Consider the following 14,382-nt stretch of genomic DNA (forward strand, 5'->3'; position numbering starts at 1 on the left):
TTGTGCCTGTGTTCCTTCTTCCCTTTTTATTTCTTCTTTTTACAACAGTTCCTTTAGCATTTCTTGCATTGCTGGCTTGATAGTGACAGACTCCCTTAGCATTTTTTGTCTGTGAAGCTCCTGATTTCCACTTCAATTTTGAATGATAGCCTTGCTGGTTAGAGTATTCTTGGATTCAGTCCCTTGCTTTGCATCACTTTGTATACTTCATTTCATTCCCTTCTGGCCTGGTGTGTTTCTGTTGAGAAATCATTTGGTAATCTAATGGGAGATCCCTTGTAGGTAACTCTGTCTCTCTCTTGCAGCCTTTAAGATTCTCTCTTTGTCATTAATGTTTGCCATTGTAATTACAATGTGTCTTGGTGTGGGTCTTTTTGTGTTCATCTTGTTTGGGACTTTCTGTGCTTATGACTTTTTTCTTCCCCAAATCAGGGAAGTTTTGTCATTTTTTCTAGTAGGTTTTCTATTTCTTGCTCCTCTTCTTGTCATTCTGGCACCCCTATTATACGTATGTTACTTTGTTTCATGTTGTCCTAAAGCTCCTTTAGGCTCTCCTTCCATTGGGTGTGTTTTTCTGCCCTGTCTTTTAATTCACCTCCGCTTCTTCTAGTCTACTGTTGAAACATTCCATTGTGTTTTTTATTGTAGCTATATCATTCTTTATTTCCACTTGATTCTTGCATAAATTGTTGATTTTTCTCATCCAGCTAGTTTAGAAACTTGTCATACAGTAGTTTTTAGTTAATTTACTTTTCATTCCAAGAAAAGCTCATGGAGTTTTATTTCGTAATATTTCATGCTTACTACCTTATCTTGCATTTATCCTAGGAGATAATTTGATTGGGCTTAAAATTTTCAAGTCATGCATTTTTCCTCTCAGAACTTTTTAGACACTGCTTCACTGTTTGGTTTGGAGGGTGGTGTGGGGAAGTCTGGGGTCTATCTGATTTCCTCCTTTGTAAGTGACTTTTTGCTGGTATATTTATATCATTACAATTTTAAAGGTCTTTTTTATCTTTTTGATATAATGTTTGATACATTCAAAAGATTAAGTATAAAATATGTAAATTATAAATAAAAATAATAGAGAATACACCCAAACATATGTGGAAAACTGACATAGAATAGTGGTGCAATTGCAGATCGGAGATGGTGAGACAAAGGACATTGAAGGCTGAGGGGAGGAGGGGGTTGGGAATGATTGCTAATGGCTATAGGGTTTCTTTTTGAGGGAGAATAAAATTAGAAGATGGTGATGATAACACAACTCTATAAATATACTGAAAGCTGTTGAACTATATATATGCTTTATTATATGTAAATTATATCTAAATAATGATATTAAAATGAGTGCTCTGTAATAACACAAAACAATGGGGTTGAATACTTAAAAATCATAAGTTGAATGAAAAAAAAAGAGTTATACCCCCTTATTCTTTGGGGGATATATTCCAAGGTCCAGTAGAATCTGAAACCATGAAAAATACTGACGCCTATGTATAGGGTGGGGCAACAGTAAAATTAAGGTTGTTCATATGAAAAATAATATGATAATTAATAAATAATAATACAAGAATAAACTTTCACATACTCACAACTGTAAACCTACTTTTGCCTCACCCTGTATACTATGTTTTTTTCTATAATAAAGTTTAATTTATAAATTAGGCACAGTAGGAACATAACAACACATAATAAAATAGGACAATTATAACAAAATACAATAATAAAGTTAGTGAATGTGCTCTCTCCCTCTCTCTAACACACACACACACACACACACACACACACACACAAGAAAAAAAGTCTGGAAATGAATTAAGCACCCATAAGTTTCTGCTAACCGATCTAGTAATGGAGATGGTCATTCAACGACTAATGGCATACAGAGTGCATATGCTGAACAAAGGGGTGATTCATGTCCTGACAGGACAGAGCAGGATAGGGCAAGATTTGATCACACTAGTCAGAACAGCTCACAATTTAAAATTTTATGTGTGTTGAATTCTGGAACTTTCCATTTACTGGTAATATTTCAGACTTCAGTTAGCTTTGGGTAACAAACCTTGGAAAGAGAAACCCTGGATAAAGAGGGACTGCTGGATATAGTATGATATCTCTTTTACATAATTAAAAAAGCAAATAGAAATAATATATTATTTATGGATATATTCATACATTATAAAAGTATTTGGAATATTGAAAAGGAAGGGTAAACATACAGGAGAGCTCCTCCCTCAGGGAAGAGAAGGAAATGGGACAGGGGAAGAAGTTATAGGTAGATGCAGTAGTATCAGTGATTCTTGAGCAGTCTGCTCTCCATAAAATGATTACTTTGGGATGTCTTTTCGCTAGCTGCCTTAAAAACTTTTGTCTTTGGTGCTCTGCAGATCACTACTACGTAGGTGATATCTAGGCGCTGATTTTTGTGTGTATGCACGCTTTCTGAAATTGTGGTTTAATAGCTTTCAGCACTTCTGGAAATTTCTCAGCTGTTATCACTCCTTGATTAGCTTGATTCTCTCCTTCTATGGCTCTCATTTGACATTATTAGATCTTCTCATTTTATCCTCAATGTTTTGCATTATTCTTATATTTTCCAGGTGTTTTATTTCTGGATTATATTTTAGTTAATTTATCCATTTTTATCTTCATTAAATCTATTTTCACATGTGGCAAATGTGCTTCTTAATATGTTTTGTCCTTTTCTTTCAACATTTACATATTTTACGTATACACTGAGTGGTCAGATTATTATGACCACCTGACATTTTTAGGCAAATTAGCTATAATTTCGCGCGGAAGTTGCTAGAGGGCCAGACCATTATAAATAGGGAAGCAAGTTGTTTATCATGACAGTAGAAGTGATTTTTTTCTGAAGATATGGGTAAACAACGCGATTTAATAGCCTTTGAACATGGGATATATATATAGTGGCCAGATTATTATGACCACCCCATCAGTACTTCGCTGGGCCACCTTTTGCCTTCAATACTGCAGCAATTCTTCTTGGCATTGACTCCATGAGATGTTGAAAGGTGATGCGAGGAATCTGACACCATGCCTGATGAATAGTACTGTCCAGTTCTGTGAGATTTGATGGTTGTGGAACCAGCTGCCTGATGGCTCTTTTAACTTCGTCCCACAAATGCTCAATTGGATTAAGATCTGGTGATTGTGGGGGCCACCTAAGCAAGGTAAAATCTCCCTCATGTTCTTGAAACCACTTCTGCACAATACGAGCACCATGGCATGGTGCATTGTCTTGTTGGAAGAAGCCATCTCCATTGGGATACGCCATCAACATGATAGGATGAACTTGTTCAGCAATGATACTTAGGTATGTTGTGCTATTCAGACGTTGTTCCACACGAATTAAAGGGCCCAAATCATGCCAGGAAAACATGCCCCAAACCATAACACTGCCCCTACCAGCTTGAAGGGTTGTACTCATGCATGTGGGGTGCATGCTTTCATGCTGTTTCCGTCAAATTCTCACTCTGCCATCTGCATGATGCAACTGGAAACGTGATTCATCGAACAACATGACTTTTTTCCAATGCTCAACTGTCCAATCCTTGTGTTCCTGTGTGAATTGGAGAAGTTATATCTTGGTAACTGCAGACAGCAAAGGTGTTCGAACAGGCGTTGGGCTTCCATATCCCATACGATGCAGTGTATGGCTAATTTGCCCACAAACATCAGGGGTCATAATAATCTGGCCACTCAGTGTAGATATTCCACTTAGTTATTTTTCAGAATTGCCTGATTATCCCTGGTAGTTTTCTGTTGCTTGCTCATTCTTTTGATTCCATACTTTGTTTCTTTAAGTACTTCATAAGCAGCTATTGTATTTCCGACAGTTCTAATATAGATGGCTTACCTCCTCATGTGCTTGATGTCTTTAATTTTGAACTAATACTTGCCTAAGGATAAATTGTGGGACTCTGATGGGATATATCGTAGGATGCTTTCTTTCAGAGATTTGATTTGTTCTGAGAGGAGCTGGGAAGACTACCAATCTAACTTAATACAGCATCTCAGGTTCAATTCCCCTTCCTTGCTGTTAACCCTAGCTTCAGTTTTTTACTGGCATTGTCTCTTAGTATAACACTAGAGGCCCAATGCACAAAATTCGTGTACTCGGGGGGCGGGGAGGTCCCTCAGCCTGGCCTGTGCCCTCTCGCAGTCCGGGAACCCTCAGCGAGGGGGCCTAAGCCATCAGTCGGACATCCTTAGCGCTGCCGCGGAGGTGGGAGAGGCTCCCGCCACCGCTGCTGCACTTGCCAGCCATGAACCCGGCTTCTGGCTGAACAGCACTCCCCCTGTGAGAGCACACTGACCACCAGGGGGCAGCTCCTGTGTTGAGTGGGATTGGGCTGAAACCGGCTCTTCAACATCCCCCAAGGGGTCCCGGATTGCGAGAGGGACTAGAAGGTGACTAGAAACCATGTTTTATATCCAATTCAGTAGTCTTTTCAATAAATCTATTTTTAGGCCTGATTTTAAGACATATTATATTAAATTGAACCTGTAATTGTTTGTATTATAACAAGGTCTGTAGTTTTATTTTATGTCTATTCATACCCAAGTGTGTGTGTGTGTGTGTGTGTATTCCATATATAATTACATATATACAGAAATAAATCCAAGCCTATATAAAACTATTATAAATACAATTGAATATATAGACAGGCATGACTATAAGGAAGATAGCTTGTGATCACTGAAGGGAACTACAGAATCCTAAGTTTGTCTTTATCTAATAAGTATGGCTTTTAAAATCAAAATAATTGTACACATAGGACATTTGTTTTTATTTGTTTTTACTTGCACAAAAGCAAGTAATTTCTGGTAAAAAAAATTTATAATGACCTGGATTAGCTATGTTAAATGATATCTCAAGTAGTCTTTTAAATAATCTCTTCACTGAGTAAACTCATAGGTTAAAATGATAAATTACAAGAATACGCCAATGAAGAGAAAATGTGGGATTCCTTGTGGGCAGTGCTCTTCAATAGTCTTCAGGAAATCTGTCAACACAAACAGTCACTAGCTAGTGCAAAATTAATACCATCATTCAGGGAGAGCAAGGGGGGGAACTATACACAGTCAGTAGAGGAGTCATTTTGTGTTAGGGGAGCCTGCTCTCAGAGAACCTGGGGAACCTGCTGACACACCAGCATTCCAGGGAAGTTATGAATAGCTGCTAGAAGCAACTTTAGCATTTCGTACATCCAGTCTGATATTCTACTGCATTAGTTTTGTTCAGGAGAAGTATTTTTAAAGTTAAAATAATTGGGTTAATGTCCTAAACTTCATTTTTAGATATTTTGAATGTCAGGATGGAGAGAGATGTTTCTTAACGTTCTTTTTAGATGTCATGGCCATATAAACCATTATATACCCCTTTCTAAAAGTTTTCATAGATTTGTTTTCCTTAGGGGCATTTTAGTGTCTTTAATTTTTATTTCCATGTTAGCACTCCAAGGGAAGATGATGTACTTACAAGTTTTTTTTTCTCCTTGGCTTTCTCTCCCATTCAGGTTTTGATACTCTACCTCCATTCCCCAACCTCCAACCCCCCAAAACCTGTGGCATATAGCTCTATTTGTCAGATAGTTTATTTGAGGGGATTGCAAACTCTTTAAAAATCTGTTCTGCTACAATTGTTCACAGCATGGTCCACAGCTGCGACTACTCTTGAAAAACACCAACAGATGAAGATATTTATGAATTTTATGGGTGAGGATTAAGGTGTGGAGCTTGGAGTGGCAGAGCCTTATCACCTCTAAAATAGTATGAGACACTCAGTCCATTTAGAGGGAAGGGAACATGGAAGGAGGAAGGTGGTTTCAACAAGCCCAGTCTGTAACTAGCATTCTCAGAGTCAACTTGTAACTTTCAGTTCATGATTCATTGGATTGCTCAGGACCTTCGTTTCTTTTCAACTTCTATCTTTTCTATAATAACATGGAATGTTATAGTACCTGAATTTCAATTATTTATATTACACATACTTTCAAATCTGCTATAAAGTTTAAGAATGAAATCACTGGTATCTTTCATTGCCCTGAAATTTCCCACAAAGCCATCCCCTCTGGGGCTGGTCTCTGTGTCTGGGTGTGAATGGTCCCCATCACATTACCTGCCCCTAGAGGGCTGTAAAATGAGATACTATCAACTTAAACATCCTTTGCACTCTAAGTTGTCTTATATTATTATTTTTATTTTTCAGTGGGAATAATAGTTTCACTTGACAAGGAAATCAGCCAATTCTGAGTGACTTAGTGGGAGAAGTTGGTGTCTAATAGTACAATAGATTGTTTCTAATTGTGTGAAGAGATGTCCTAATTAAGTCTCCTGATTCCGAGTCAGAAGTTAGGGCAGTGAAAGAGGCTCGTGACACCCGGAGCCCAGCGAGGAGCAGCAGGGGACAGCTGGCATGGTCTCAGGAGAGCCAGTTTACTCATTATTTCAGTGTTTGTGAGAGTGAACACCTTCCAAGTGAAAATTAATTTCCCTTTTGGATTACTTATGGCATTATTTTTAATGCTGAAGTTTTCCACATCATCCTTGGCCACAATTATTTTTCCCAGAATGACTGAGATGGAAAAAAAGTACATGGTTATTTCTAACAGCACATAAAATGAGATTTTGAGAGAGTTTATTCTCTGTGATTTCCTTGTAGACATTCTTAATAATGATCTTTCTTTAAAGGTAAACTAAATACATAACAGTGTTTAGTGATATGTATTAAAATGAAAGTTAAGTGTTTTATTGGGAGAAGGGGCTGAAGCTGTCCTCAAAACATCCATGGAATAAAAAATTCTGTCTAAAAAATTATATTTCTGTCTAAAAAATGCCAAACAAAACCCGAAGCTTGCTAATCAAGGATAAGATCATTCTGGACTTGCCTGAAGTCCTGCTCATCTATGTTACATCTGTCACCCAAAACTGGCCTGTTAGTGAAAGGCAGGGACAAAAGGCCTTTCTTAACCTATCCAGCTGCTCCCACTGCTGCCAGGGCATCTCTGGATTGTGCCTAGCATCCAGGAGGCAAGCCAGAGGAGCATGAAATCAGCCACAGTTTCCGCTTCCCCCTCTTCCCGCCCCCCGATCCCACCCAGGCCTGGCATTCCGAGGGGCTGGAGGAGCTTCTGAGGCCTGTCCAGGTCCCTCCGCCAGCTCTGCGCATGGGCAGCCCCTGGACAGAAGCACGTCCCAAGCTGCCAAACATTTGGTGTCACTTCCTCACCCTGAACTTTTAACTGACTTTCCAAGCAGGAAGCATTTTGGGGGAATTTTTCTATCACTTCCTTAGGAGGGCTTACTGGATGGGTTTTTCATGTCCTTACTAAGAGCTGTATTTATGGTAAGTTCCATAAGTTATGAAATAACTTTGGTAGATAAAATGCACTATAAACATGACAGTAAAGGGTGAAAAAAAATCTCATATTTCAACTTTAGTACTATGAATGTTGGGTATGAATGAGTTTTTCCTTAAAAAGGGTTCTGAAGAAAGAGATCCATCTTAAAAATAAGGCAGCCTGGCTTTGGCCAGGTGGCTCTGTTGGTAGGAGCATCGTCCTGTACATCAAAAACGTTGTGGGTTTGATTGCCCTTCAAGGCACATACCTAGGTTACAGGTTCGATCCCCAGTCGGAGTGCATATAGGAGGCAACCAATTGATGTTTCTCTCTCTCTCATTAATAAAAACATATCCTCAGGTGAGGACTTTAAAAAAAAAAAAGGCCAACTGAAGCCAGAGTACATCGAGGGAAGTTGTGGGGATCTAAGAAGTGGCAGTGGAATCCTTGTTTAGGTACAGTGGTATCACATTTTTTTTACTTCTCTGTGTATGTTTTAGGTTAGATGAGAAAGTGCAACTTAGGCAAGTAAATAGATTTTTATTCTCTGCAAGTAAGGTCCTTCCCCCCTTTTAAATTGAGAACCAGCAGGCAAAGATCATTGTCATTGGAAACATCCTCAACTACTTCAGATAGACAAGCCTGGAAGGCTCTATATTGAAGTTGAGATCTACTTAAGCTCAGGGAAATAGTGAGTTTGGGTTACAGTGACTGAGAATAATTAAATGTTAGTGAGGCATTTAACTGTACCTAGCTATATGTATTTCTTTAGCCCTAGCTCTACATGTGACTTTCTTTAGTGTTTAGAATATAGAGTGTAGGTTTATTTTATTATGTGAATTTTAATTAAACAGAATGTTCTTAGTGGCAATTTATTAGGGGCATGAGGAAAGCTTTTGTTTTTTCCTGATGCAAGAAAATGATTAGACTGATGTCATCCCTTCCATTTCTTCTTCCCACCTTGAACATGGAATTGCAGAGTGTAATACTGTTGACTTTCACTCTTTGCACCTAACGTTTCATTCACAAAGGTACAAAACAAAAGCCCCATGTAGTGGCTGCTATGGCTAGTACCAGGGAAAGTGCTGTTCTCTCAGGGAGAAAAAACACACAAAACTTCTACCTCCCAGAAGCGGGCATAGTCCGGAGAGGTAAAAGGTCTGTGCATAGCAGAGGAGCACCAACTTTTTTACCTGGTGGGAGATATATAATTGGGAGAGGATCTGGTGTCTGGAGGGTGTGTATACTGAGAACACACTGAAACAGGGAAGAAGGGGGAGGAAAGGGTACTAACCCTCTGCTGACAGTGGTGACAGCAAATCTTACACTGTCATCAAAGATCTTTTAGATGAGTGTGGCTGGTCAGTCATTTACGACTGACAACTGGGTACATAGGAAGCAGGCCCAGGTTGAAGGATACAGCATCTGCTGTCCTCCAGCACAACCAGAGCGGCAGGCCCAGGCGTCTCCCACCTGGAGGGTGTGATAGATTGCACTGGGATATGAGGCTTTTAGCACAATCCACATGCAAAGAGAAACGGTGCCTGCAGTGTATCTCCAGGAACACTAGAAAAGCCTGAATGGAAATAACCGGCACCCAGGAGACAATTGCTTTGCTTAAGGAGGGTTTGATTCCTACAGTCACTCTCTGATAGGTGTACAAAGCCAAGTGTAGAATGTTACAGTCACTTTAAAATACCGGGGTGGTGCACCTAAGATAAGTAGAGATAGTTTCAGCAGATAGTCTTTCAGTTAGGGGGGGGAAAGAGAAAGGAACTATCGATCCTCAGTACTCATTTAACACAATGTTTTAATCAAGAGTAGGACCATAAAAAAGCTTAAGAACTTCCTTTCAAGTTTAGTTCTGGAGACTATTTTTGCTAAAAAGCTTGTCTCATGAAAGATTTTATTACTTCTTGATGTTTTATAGTGTTTCCAAGTTGTTATTCAGACAAAGAAATATGGAATTGTGTTAACCAATAAAACAGGGATTTTTTTCTTTTACTTTTTTATAGACTAAATGAATATTTTAAGAGATTGGCTACTATTGTCTCCCCTTTTGCTAAAAATATTGTATATCTTTGCACCTAGGGGGAAGGGAGTACCCATAAAAATGAGGAACTTTAGAGGTTGCAATAATTAATGTGGTGACCACAGTGGTTACAAATTTGATTGGCTAATTTTGTATAAAATCATAATCTATTAGAAAAATTAAAAAGTTGAATTCATGCAGTAAACTGGTTACCAAATGAATGGATCAGTTAAAGAATAGTTTAGAACCTGCTTTGATTGCATGAAAAAAATCAGCATGATGGTCAGTTAATTATTTGTTTTCCCTCGAAAGTAAAATGATCCTTCAAAAATGTAGACCACTATTAAAAGGGTTAATATTTCTAAATCCTTCAGTAAGGTTAGGTTACACAAAAACAACATGTCATAACCCCATTAAAACATCAGGCATTCAATCTGTATGGTATATATTTAAATCTATACAAATCCATGATTTAAAAAGAGCCATGTAATTGAATTAGCATTAATCAATGTTGATTTATTAGAAGGCAGAAGAAAGTCCCCTCTATTGTACATTAAGGAAAACCAAAATAATAATAATAATAATAATAATAGTAATAATAATAATAAAGCTCAAGTCACAATGGATAGATTCATAGTCACTTATATCCCCCAAATTTAATCTAAAGACATAATCACCACTGTCTAAAAGGTTATAATAAATACAAAATATTTCTATTGTATTAGTACTGATACAGCGTAACCAAACAAAAGGTACATTTCTACTTTTAAAAAATTTAAGAAGCTAACTTATTTAGGATACAAGATAAGTTTGGGGTCATTTAAGTAATTTAAGGTTGTCTAACGGCTTCCAACACAGACTCAAGGGCAAATTCTAATGTAGATGGGACAAGAACCTTATACATTTCCTTGAATCAATGGTAAGTCAATTATTTGTCCTTTCAACACACTTGTACTGAGCCCACACTATGTGATATCATGTTAAGCATGGAAATTTAGGGATCCATTCACAGAGTTCTGAAGTAGACAAGTAAATAGTTACAATACTGTGGGTCCAGAGCCTTGAAAGAGGGGCACACCAGATGCTGGAGGAACATGGAAGGACAACCAGTCCAGCTTAGGAGGAATAAGGAAAGGCTTCCCAGAGGAGGTGGCACCTGAATGAAACCTTGTAAAAGAATTTAGCCACAGATTGGGTCACTTGAGGTGGCTGGAATGAACCCAGCTTCTGTAGTGTACATAATACTTAAAAAAAAAAGTCTCTTCCATCAGTGTGTTTTGCAAGGATAGGTTTATTGTTTAGCCGATTTTGTGAGCTCCATTCTGCCTTTTTTAATGTTTTATGCAACTTGACTACTAATGATGAATAAGAACAGTCTGAACGCATTGTTGCTGCATAAGTGTATGTGGTGTGGTTTTGCACTTAAAGAGGCATTCAGATGCTCTAGTTGCAAATGCTCATGCAAAGCCTCTGACTGCTTTTAGTGGGTCTCAGCCGTGGTTTCCCATCTGCAGAGCACTGAGGGCTGGTTGGACACTGGAGAGGATTGAAACGCTTCATATTGTGATCCTAAGTTTTATATTCACGATATTTCCTAAAATAGATCTTAGTAAGTGCTCTGTGACCAGAGAAATCACATAAACAATAAAAAGGAAAAGAAGGGAAGGTCAGGGCATTCCAGGCAAAAAGAACAGACTGTAAGAATGGTGAGAGAAGGGACAGCATGTTCAGTAGGGTACTGCTCAGCAGGGCAAGAACACAGAGGACATGAGCAGGAATATCACAAGGTGAGGCCAGAGCGGCACATGGGCGCCCCCATTTATTTGCCTTATGGCGCTTCAATTCTCCAGAAGATACTAGAAAGTTTTTGAAGATTTTAATCTGTTTTTAAACAAGTTCCTTCTGGCTTTAGCATAGAGAATGGATGGGATGGGGGACATCCGTTAGGAGAAATGAGAAAGACCTGGACTGAAGTAAGGGCAGTAGGTATGGAGACGGAAGCACACATTTAAGAGACAAGCCTTGAAAGATACACAGTTAATCAAAGTTTATCATCCGTTGAGCATGGAGGTGAGTATGAAGGAAGAATGGCTAGACTCCTGGATTTGCTGCTTGGGTAATCCAGGGCCTCAAATGATAGGGCCAGGACTTGAAACATGAGGGAAGGATGGCTGTCAGCAGTACGCCAGCAAAGGAGGTGCTGCCTTCCCCTTACCTCTGGGCTCAGGTTGACGGATGCTGATTGAACCAGGTCAGGTTATGTGTCTGTCCCTTGGGATTCAGGAATAGTAACAATAATACACTATTTCCCATCAGGGCCAGCGGAACTCCCACAAGAAAAGCGGAGCAACAAGGGGGCGGGGGGGGGGGGGGCGGAATAAGAAAAAGTGTGGAGCAAATAAAAACAGCAGCTACCCCAGTTTGTGATAGAAACAGAGGAGAGTCAAGTGAGATGTCTCAGAGCTAATGATGAACATGGACATGGAACTTGAGTTCTGGATGTCAACAGTGGCAGATAGGAATGACTAGGACTGTACAGGGAGAAGACAGAAAGGGGAGGAGAGCCAGAGATGGAATTTGGGACACACCAACATTTTAGGAATGGAGTAAGGAAAAGAAGTCCCCAACAGCCTGAGATGGGATGAAGCTGAGAAAGGCAGTCACAGCCGTCAAGGGTGAAAACAATCTCAGCAGTGAAATTAGTTGGAAGTGGCTCCTGCATGGACCTGTTCAGTGGAGGTTCTAACCAGGGACAGGAAGTCAGATTACAGTAGGTGGAGCAGTGAATGGAAAGTAAGGAAGTGGAGACACAAATATAGACCACTCTCTCCAGAAGCTTGATTCTAGCCCTGGCCAGTGTGGCCGAGTGGTTAGAGTGTCACTACATACACTGAAGGGCCACGGGTTCGATTCCCAGTCAAGAGCACAAGAGCATGTACCTGGGTTGCAGGTTTGATCCCCAGTCAATGTGTCTCTTTCATATCTCTCTCTCTCTCTCTCTCTCTCTCTCTCTCTCTCTCTCCCCCCTCCCCCCTTTCTCCTCCTCTCCCTCTTTCTCCTTTGCCCTCCTTTCCTTCCATCCAATCTAAAAATAATGGGGAAAATATCCTCAGGTGAGGATTAACAAAACAAACAAAACAAAACAAAAAACAAAAGAAGGAGGAGGAGATTAACTCTAAAGAGAAGGGGAAAGTTTATAGCTGGAGTTGGCGGGGGAAATAGCTACACGTGTATACGACAGGGAAGAAGACTGCAGAGTAGGAAATGTAAGGATGTAGAAGGGTACTAAAAGAAACATGCACTGCTGCTCCTAGGGGGAAAAAGTGTTTTTTTCTAAAGCAAGGTCATTTTAAATACTCACATGTGCTTGAAGGAAAGCATATGAAAAAGGAAAACAGCTTTTCAAGGACAGGTCAGATAGGATTAATAAATTCTGGCACAGGAATATATGCAAATATACTAAGAACGCACACGGGACACTTGGCAGCTAGATAGAGCTTTAAATGAGTTCGTCCACAGGACCAAAATACACTGTATTGTCTAGAATCCGTTCTTACTCATCGTGAGGACATACATAGTCATTATGGACAGAGGAAAACACAACCTGAAAAACATGGAGAATACCCAAAACAGACCAAAGGCACAATTTGTAGAGGCTTGGTAAACTAAGCATTATTTTCGGCTGAGTAAACACCGCATGACAACTGGGGGAACTTACTGGGGCCCGAAAAACTACCAAAGTCTTGAAATTCTATTCCTTTGCTTTTGGAAAGTCTCGTTTGTAGATAACTTAATGATTTATTTCATCTGTTCACTCGTTCATTCAACAAATCCTGGTGGAGGATTTGTTATGTGCCAAGTACAAGTCAGATAGAACATTAATAAGAGCATAGATCCTTCGGTGAAATGGAGTGGTGGCTATACTCTCAAAACACATATTCAATGTACCTTTGTCCTTGTAACAGAATATACAAAGGAAAACCTGTCCACAGTCTTCTTGGCTGGAGGAATAGAGACAGCACACAGTGAAAAGACATGGCAGGGCACATGGGCTTTACAAGGTGGAGGAACTTTGGCCTAGGGCCATAGTCCGCAAACCGCGGCTCGAGAGCCACATGTGGCTCTTTGGCCCCTTGAGTGTGGCCACGAAGTTTCAATCGCACTGTACATGCGCACCTGCATGTGGTATTTTGTGGAAGAGCCACACTCAAGGGGCCGCAGTTTGCCGACCATTGGCCTAGGGCAGTGATGGCGAACCTATGACACGCGTGTCAGAGGTGACATGCGAACTCATTTTTTTGGTTGATTTTTCTTTGTTAAATGGCATTTAAATATATAAAATAAATATCAAAAATATAAGTCTTTGTTTTACTATGGTTGCAAATATCAAAAAATTTCTATATGTGACACGGCACCAGAGTTAAGTTAGGGTTTTTCAAAATGCTGACACGCCGAGCTCAAAAGGTTCGCCATCACTGGCTAGGGATTCAAGCATTTTTCCTTAGAGATTCGATAAGAAGAAATCTAAAGATTCCTTTCTCCCACATTAAATTAAATTTCTAAATTCAGGCTGTGAAGTAGGCACAACAAAGAGGAAGTCTAAATTTAATTATGGAAGTATAGGCATATTTTTAAAATGCAATTTACTTTTGGCTCTTTATAGATCTTACCCATATCATCCTGTCCTCTTAATCATATTCATTTCTACTGCTGCCCATATCCTTAGGGTCAGGAACCTCTAGTACAGTGATGGCAAACCTTTTGAGCTCGGCATGTCAGCATTTTGAAAAACCCTAACTTAACTCTGGTGCCCTGTCACATATAGAAATTGTTTGATATTTGCAACCATAGTAAAACAAAGACTTATATTTTTGATATTTATTTTATATATTTAAATGCCATTTAACAAAGAAAAATCAACCAAAAAAAATGAGTTCGCATGTCACCTCTGACACGCGTGTCATAGGTTCACCATCACTG

General features: G+C 39.4%; 1 long non-coding RNA gene across 1 annotated transcript in view; it reads left to right on the forward strand.

Moving 5' to 3' along the window:
* LOC106727776 overlaps positions 1-5,989 on the forward strand; it is a 63,572-nt gene extending 57,583 nt beyond the window's left edge. Inside the window, exon 3 of the long non-coding RNA XR_001364025.1 lies at positions 5,547-5,989. This is a non-coding gene — a long non-coding RNA (uncharacterized LOC106727776). The remainder of the gene's footprint in view (positions 1-5,546) is intronic.
* The last annotated feature ends 8,393 nt before the right edge of the window (positions 5,990-14,382 follow it).

The sequence above is a fragment of the Myotis brandtii genome, unplaced genomic scaffold, assembly GCF_000412655.1.
Source record: "Myotis brandtii unplaced genomic scaffold, ASM41265v1 scaffold48, whole genome shotgun sequence".
Classification (NCBI taxonomy): domain Eukaryota; kingdom Metazoa; phylum Chordata; class Mammalia; order Chiroptera; family Vespertilionidae; genus Myotis; species Myotis brandtii.